The 8496-nt window shown below is 34.3% G+C and overlaps 1 long non-coding RNA gene across 1 annotated transcript; it reads right to left on the bottom strand.

The window, feature by feature from the left end:
* Positions 1-2756: 2756 nt before the first annotated feature.
* Positions 2757-3668, bottom strand: LOC135120057 (uncharacterized). The gene is made up of 3 exons (XR_010278485.1): positions 3549-3668; positions 2884-3066; positions 2757-2831 (listed from the first exon to the last, which is right to left on the bottom strand). It is a non-coding gene; the product is annotated as an uncharacterized LOC135120057 (long non-coding RNA).
* Between the last annotated feature and the right edge of the window lie 4828 nt (positions 3669-8496).

The raw sequence follows: 8496 nt of genomic DNA, 5'->3' as shown, positions 1-8496 counted from the left end.
AATAACGCTTTTATAGATGAAGGATTTTTAAATAAGTAAAAATATCGAACAATATTCCCTGGAATGGAAATCGGAGTATTTTACTATCATTCGCACTACTTGATCCAAATGGGTCCTGCCTACAATAGTTTCAGGGCTTGCTTGTTTAAGTTTGAGTTCTGTTTACTTTCATTACTCTTGTAGCCGCCATGTGACCAAAGTAACCTCGTGAGGATATTGACCTTGTAAAAAAAATTAATGGTGAATGCAGAAAAATGGACATTTTCTAATTTCCCTTCTGCAAACGATTTTGTAGCCCCCAAATAGGGTTGTCTTGCTTATGTTTAGTCGAAAATGTATTCATGTATTCGCCATATATTGTCTATTTACAAACAAGTATTTTTGTTGGTAGTATTTTTCGTCTACAATAAGATTTTAAGACTACTTTGCTTGTAACTAGAGTTGCTATGATGAAGGCTTTTCTAAAAATGTACTTTATGCACCCTACAACCTATCGGGTTGTCAAAACATTTGGGTTTATTTAGTAGGAGATACAAAGCTTTTGCATATTCTAAAAATACTCTTTAAAGATTAAGTCTTGAAGCTGGAGCCTTTGTTCCAAACCCACCCCTACGATTTTCTATCCCGCTTTTCCATTGGGCACTTTTTATATAGTTGTGGTTACAACAGGACCACGAGGGTCAATAACCAGGAAACTGTTTTCTGAATATCCTGGAGGTTAAGTTTCCAACTATTTTTGGAAATTTTGCAAGCAAACTGCAACATTATAGTAATTGGCGGTTAATGTAACCCAAAGAAAGTAAGCCCCCCCCCCACTCCTTTGGGCCTTGCGGAATGGAGATCCATCCGTCACACTTTTAGAGCTATCAGAATTATCCCAGCATTTAGTCGTCGTTTCGCTCTTTGTGATATGCACAAATTCAGTTCAACCCGACAGTATTGAGAAACGAAATAGAGCTTGATGACCCATTCGCCTTGTTTGTATACCAAATTAAAATGCTGTAGAGACGGTCACCGTACTGCCACCAAGTTTAAGTTACCCGCTTCTCTTAAGGAACGTTAATATCGACTTCGCAGAAAAGTAGATTTTTCATAACTATGCTTCCCAAGGAATAAGGCGCCCTCAAACAAGCTCGTCGATCCGGTTAAGAAAGTGTTAAAACTATTTCATGAACTAAGAACAAAAAATTAACTCAGTTCCGTGAATGTGAAAATTTTAGGTCACTTAGAAGAATAGTTGAATTATGAAGCGTCGTCACCAAAAACCTCCTTTTTCTATAATAACGCTACATAAGAGGGGCGGTTTATTCGAGTGAAAAGAAAGTCTGTCCTTACGGTTAGCCTTTAAAGCGAATTTAAATGCACCTTATAAAGAACCTAATTGCTCCCTTTTCTCTAACACTTTGTCTCATTATCTAGTGGTTAGATTTATAGAGTTCCGATAACTAAAAATATTTTACTGATAATGAGGCCTGTCTCATTATTTTATCCGCAGAGATTGGCTAAAAAGCCATGGGGTGTATTCGTAATGACATTTTCTATAAAACAATCAAACCCTCGAAACTCCTACCACAGCCTACCCTAACCCTTAGGGGACCTGTAAAAATCCCTGTTATAAAACTTTGTGGAGTGTAGATGTCAAACTAGTTTCCGTAATTCCGTGTGTAAAAGTGATACAACCACCGGACTTATAGATATATTGCATTTGTTAGAGATATAGTGAGGTGAAGTCTCTAAGATAATTTAAAAGGACAGGAGAAAAACCCCCAGCTGTAAGTCTAGCTTAAGATATGTTTTATTGAACATAAAGTTTTCATATAGTAAAAATGATCTTTTCACTAGTATTCGCGCCCTATCTCAATTATTTTAATACCGTCGAAATCCATTAAAAGAAAAGTTTATCGAATACTGCACGGTTATATTTACATTGATTTTTAGAGTTCTTCATTTCAGTAAAAGTCAGATAGTTGGGGGTCATATATGCATTCACAAGCTTGCGCCCTACATAATTGCGTCTTCTTTTAAGTATTAAAAAAATTCTACAGAATAAGACTTAGGCTACATAAGCTTAGCCTAAAGAATTTTCTTAAAAAAAATCAGCTTAAAAATTTCTCACTTTTTTTTTCTAAATTAAATTAAGTAAATTCTTTTATTTAAGTCTAGCAAAATTTTGCGCAGAAATTTTAATGCTGGCGACAGGGGCGTTGGTTTGAAAATATTTTTCCGCAAGAGGAGCAGTTATGCCATTGGATGCGTGGTTCTAAGAGTCTAACATGGAGCACCTCTTCGTCTTGACTAGTGATATCAAGCAAACATATATCACATTTTTTATAACCCTGACTATGCGAGGGGTAACTAATAGCCTGTCCCTCAACTTCGTCATTATAAGCTAAATGTTTAGCTATTTGGTGGTTATTGTATGCGGACTGACTATTAAAGCGTCTATGCGGCTCACAGTAGCGGCACACTTTTGAATCAAGCCGATCGCGCTCGTATAACTCCAGTTTATGAACTTGATGGAAGTGTGTGGTTTGGCCACGTGCGTTTTTAAAGCGTTTTCCGCATTGGCTACACTCAAGTTCTTCAAGTTCTGTGTTTCCACTACTGCTACTGCTCTTAGACGACCTAAATGAAAGTAAAAATGAGAAGAGAATTTCACTTTGGGGGAAGCTTCTAGGAATAAAGACGTAAACAATACTTTCCTGTTCACAGTTCATGTGCCTCTGCGTATGAACATTTTGAAAAGACTGGCAGTAATTACTGCGTTTGGCTTGATATCCATAATGGCAAAGATGTTTATTAAAGGGACTTTTGTCAAGTAGCAGAAACCCCTAAATACAAAATTAAAAACTTAAGACATTTTTTTAAAGGAGAATTAACTACCTGTGATTCAGCAGGGTTAATTAAATCCTAGCGTTCGCTTTGAGAGTTCAGTAAAGCTATTTGAATTTGACCTTCTGGTTTAAGAAAAGTTTTTATTGCGTAAAAAAAGTGCGATATTAAAGCGCCGTTAAGTTGACTGTCCTCAATTCCAAGATGAGGATGGTTAAAAACTACTGCATCAAACTAGTTTATAAAAATTAAAAAAAATCTGAGTTAGTATAATATCAACAAGAAACTCATTTAAAAAAAGGGAAACGAATTAAATCAGGATTATGTTTAGTAAAAAACAGTTAAAGGTATAACATATATTCCAAAAAAAATTTAATTTTTTTTCGCTCTAGAGACTAATTTATTGCGAGCAATAAAAAATTTTTAAAAAATATGCAACAACAACTTACCCCTCATTAAGAATACAAAAAATAGTTTATAGATGAAAAATGAAATTTACAAAGACGTATACCTTATAGATATGAACAAAAAACTTATATATTATATAAAGTGTCAAAGCTAAAAGTATATAAAACTTCTAGAAGAAAAATGTCAATCCTCAGTTGTAAAAACAATAATAAAATACATGAAATAGTAGGAAAAAACAGAAATAAAAAACTAAAATACTTTTTATATGGAAGCAAAAGAAATTAACAAAAAATTTACAAAATAACTGCCTTTTGATTTTTAAGTCTCGAGCAACTTTCAAGGGCTACAGCGTTGACTTCAAATTCAAGACGACAATAGTTATATTTTTGCAGGTGGTTATAAATAATATGAAAGTCATGATATTTTTGTAACAGATTTTCGTAACAATCATATGAAGTAGCTGTTATTTGAAGGTTGATTAAAGAAGGCACTTCTTGAAAGGGCTTAAGGGGGGTTGATGAACCATACACACTTTGAAGTTGATTTTTTAAAGTTTTTTCCTTTTTTTCTCTTCGCACTATAGCTAAAGTAAAAGAAAAGTTCCCTTCACCTACAAACAGTAAATTAATGGTGTTCATATAATTGCAAGTCAATAAATTGTAAATTTTACTAATTGAAAGTCTACATATTCTAATTTTTGCCTTACAACAATTTTAAATTTTACAAGTTCCTTTAAAAGTAAACATTGTAATAACTTTATTTTTTGAAAAATTTTATAGTCTTTACTTTTATAGAGATTTGACTTTTAACAAACAACTGTCATTAACGTTATACACCTTGTGCAGTCAGCCAGTGACCACTCACCGCTTAAATTTCACCCCTTATAAGTTACTGAATACCGTTTACCACTTCTCGCCTAGGTCCATATTAGTGGATTTGCAGAAAAAACAAATCTATTTTAATCTCCAGAGTTTTGCTCGTTAAAAGATTAATTGAGATGTATAAAATTAAATTTTAAAGTATAGTTTCAACATAGGAAGTGTTCCCGCAGAAAAAAACAAAACTATTACAAGCCCAGTTTTGCCCGTCAAAGGGTTAAGTTACTAGTATACCCTACTATTTGCACTATCGCAATGAGTTTGAAACAAAATTGAAGGATCAGGGCAATTAAAAATTAATCATGCCCGATAACGTCTATTAACACTCTCGAAAATTAACTGGAATTGAACTAACTGACTCAAATTGGGTAACTGAGCTTCATCGTCTTAGCTCGTAGAACTAAGCCAAAAGCTATCAGATGGAAAGAGTATTAGGCGTAGTACACTCCATTAGTTGCTTTTCTTTATTTGAACGTGCGTTACCCGTGAAATGTATACTTTTTTACACTTCTTTAGTGCACAACGCGGGGCAAATGTTTAAGGAAGCCATTGGCGTAGAAAGAGAATCTCATGCAAAAAATAAGCGCATCAGGCACTCCGTTTACACTATACGACACCATCGCATTATCTATGTGCGGAGAATTTATTCGAGTGAGAAGTGGTAATGCGCCATCGTCTTACAACCGACAGACTATAAGCTTAATCCGACCAAATTTTTCCTCGATTCATTTATTATGTTATATAATATAAAAAACATTTTTAAACTAAGTGAACATTGTTAAAAAAAATTGTCTTCGATTTATAGTAAATATTTATTAAAATTCAAATTTTTCCTTTTAAAGTTTACTACTTTATAGTCAACAGATCTTAATAATATTCGGGCGCTTAACAATTTAAACAAAAACTTAAAACCTATATTTTAGTCAATTATATTAAATGATCGCAACTAAGCGAGTTTATACAGCGAGAGTATGAATACAGTTTTATAAATCTAAAAAGTTTAGAGTTATAAAAAAAACAATTGCTATAAAGCTAGGTGCTTGCATAAGCTTCTTAAAAATTTAACATCCAAAAAGTAACTTTTCTTTTGACGACAATTTATTTATATAATAGTAAAAATAATGAAAGAAAAAAAAAAAGTTGTAAAAAAACAGTGCTCAAACTTATGTTGATACCTGGAATAAAATAGCAAAAATATTTATAAGTAATTTAAAAAATAAAATCTAAAAATTTAGTAAAACAACCTGAAAGGTTAAAGAGCAACGAACTTCTTAATACAATTTGTAGCTCACGTAAAAGGGGCCGGGAAATTGTTAGTAGTAGTTGCAACGTTAATGTAAATGAGTAGTAGGGCCCTCGATTACAAAATAAGGCAACTTAGGCTCTTGGCTTCTAATATGGCGATTTTGGTTCTCATTTTTTAAATTGTTCACCTTTAATTGATAAATTTTTTAATAATATTTAATTGGTCCACAAAATTATCTAGACTCCATTTCTTCATTTAATTTAAAAGTACGAACCCGAACCCTAGGGGACCTCCAGAAGAGCCTATTATTATTTCATTTTTATACATAATTTCTAAATCCTAACCCTAACCTTAGACTCCAGAAGAGTCTTAAGGTTGTGTTTACGCTCGATTCGTAATAATTGATTTAAAATTTTTAATATATGAGCAGACAACAGACCTTTCGTAGGTGCTAGATCCTCTCTGACTGGTGCAAATAGTATGTACTTTGTTAATCACAGTTTTACTTGACAAAGTGATTATGCTGTTTCATGTAGCGGGGTAGGTGGTTGATTTATTGAAAGAATAGCTGTTTTTAGTATACTAGCTGCATTGCCTACTGAATCGTTTTCTTCTTAGACGACGGCTAATAAATCCATCGAGTAAGTACTGCATCTTGAGCAAATAGATGTGGCCGAAAACTCAGGGTGTAATGCACTCTTCGAAAATTTGAAAAATGCGAGTGATGCTAACTGACAATATTCGCCGCTTTAATTTCGGCAGTGGACTAGTTGGAAACTGGTACCCTAGAAATGTAATTGAGTTTTTTGACTATGTATGAAAGTATAGTATATGACTAAGGTACCTTGGCTGACTATAAAAGTGCTTACATCTTATATATAGATAGACTTGAATATAGTTCTTTGTACAAGGCACTGTACGAATAGCTTTAGTTATTAGTATATACCATATTTAGCCGGCACCGCCCATATAGCTCAGTTAGATTTTGAATATTTCCCTGGTCGTTTTTTATTAAACAGGGTTATCTAGCTTCATTAGGATACCTTAGCCACTGCCTAGTTGTTCGCACGAAAACCTTGATTTATCGGATGATGTTAACAATTTTTTAAAGCCAGCATTTGAGGAAAGAAACTTCCAGAGCTAACGACTGCGAAATCTCGTATGATCCGAATTCATCCTGGTAATTATAGTCCTTCATCGAGGTCAAGCTAACTCAAGAGAGGACATGCGTATGACAAAAGGCTATAAAGGAAAATATGCAATAGAACCCTGAGAGCGTGTGATAGAATTATGCAAGTAAGCCTCGAAAATATATAAAGAAACTAAAATCAAAAATGCAACAATTAAGAAATACTAAAATAATTGCTAAAGGATTATATATAAAAAATCATAAATTGAAAAAGCACTATTTTAGTTGACCTAATTAGTTACTTTTAGGCATTGAATCAACTAAATGGCACTGAGCTATAGGAAGATACCTACATAACACCACCAGTTTTAAGCTAGTTTTTTACGCAAGGGGCCTGCTTCACAAATTGTGCGCTATAGCCTTTCCTACTATTCTTTTAAACGTGACCAAATATTACTATAAGGAACGCATCTATAATATACGTGTGGGCAATGCGCGCTCATCCTTAGGATCAGTAACAACAGGAGTCCCACTGGAATCTCTTTCATCACCCCTATTCTTTACACTTTTCCTGCGAGACGTGCAACAACCTGACTACCCCACACGCACCTTGTCTTATATGCGGATGATACAGAGATTTACTCCTCGTCAGAGCCATCTGCCCTAACGCGCCAGAACCTGTAGTACGACCTAGTGGACGCTTACCATCTAGGGGCGGCGTTGGAAAATACTAAGAATGCAGAAAGTGGAAAGCCCTTTTTTATCACTTGGAAGCCCACTACACCACAAGCGCCGCTGACCATAGAAAATAAGCTAATTCCTTAGTGTCCTGAGGCGAAATAATTGGGGGTCATTAACGAATATAAGCTCTCGTGGCTGCAGCACGTAAACTATATCGGCGAAGGCCAAGGCGGCGGTTCATACTCTTTACCCTTTACTTCGTGCCCGAAGCAAACTCTCGCTGCACAACAAACGGCGCATGTATTAGTTGTGCATCCCCACTGATCATGACATACGAGTTTACTGCCTGGGCTCCCGCAATAGTCTCTTCTCTTCAAGTGAGACAAAACAACCTGGTAAGCTTTATGAAGGATGCGCTGTAGATGGTTTGCAACGATGCTTTACACCAAGTCTTCCAGATTGAACCTCTAGGTAACGTTTTTCCACGCACTGTATCGCAACCTACGCTCGGTTCGATCAGCACACCTATCGAATACTGACAGATGAGCTCAAATAAGAAATCTGGGCTGGCGAACACTATCACTGAACACGTCATGGACTCTAGATATATATAAGGGGTTAAGGATAGAATTATTTTTAATGTACATATGAGAATGCTTTAACACAAGCTTAAGCTAACCGTAAATTCTGTGTTTCCTTTTACGACACGATCGAGCACTAGAATTTGTAATAATTAAAAAAATCCTTTAACATTTTCCTTCGGTGGTGCATATGCTATCGGAATGGAGTTTAACCCAACATGAGAATTTTTTATTATTGCTGTGTGTCAAATTCTGCTTTTAAAAGCCTATATATGCGTTGTAGAGTAGAATTTTGAAAACTTACTGTAAAACTCTTTGTATCTCAATGTGTTAATCATTGAAAAAAAAAAAATCGCATTTTAAAAATTTTACGTTTATACTTCTAATTTCACAGTCTATATTTTAAGAATTAGAAAATTATAGAACAAACAAAATATCTTATAGGTCATGATTTATTTCGGAAAAATCATAAACACTTCAAAACGACACACGGAAAAAAAAAATTGAACCCGTGTAATACCAACTTCATGTATAAGACCATTATGGAATATAATTGTAATTGAGTTACACATAGCCTATTGATACAATGTTTTTTGCGTCGTAAAATTATTAAATAACTTTATGAAAATTGTGTTAATCTGATAACTTCTTACTAGTTAAGATCTAAAAAGATCTATTTTCTACAAGCTGTTTCAATGAATGTACCATCCTTCATGGCGAATAAATTTAACATATGCAACC

The sequence above is a fragment of the Zophobas morio genome, unplaced genomic scaffold, assembly GCF_036711695.1.
Source record: "Zophobas morio isolate AGI-343-1 ecotype UQ-CSIRO unplaced genomic scaffold, CSIRO_AGI_Zmor_V1 ptg000334l, whole genome shotgun sequence".
NCBI classification, from domain to species: domain Eukaryota; kingdom Metazoa; phylum Arthropoda; class Insecta; order Coleoptera; family Tenebrionidae; genus Zophobas; species Zophobas morio.
The sequence above is the reverse complement of the archived record's forward strand: the minus strand, read 5'-3'. Positions and strand labels throughout refer to the sequence as shown.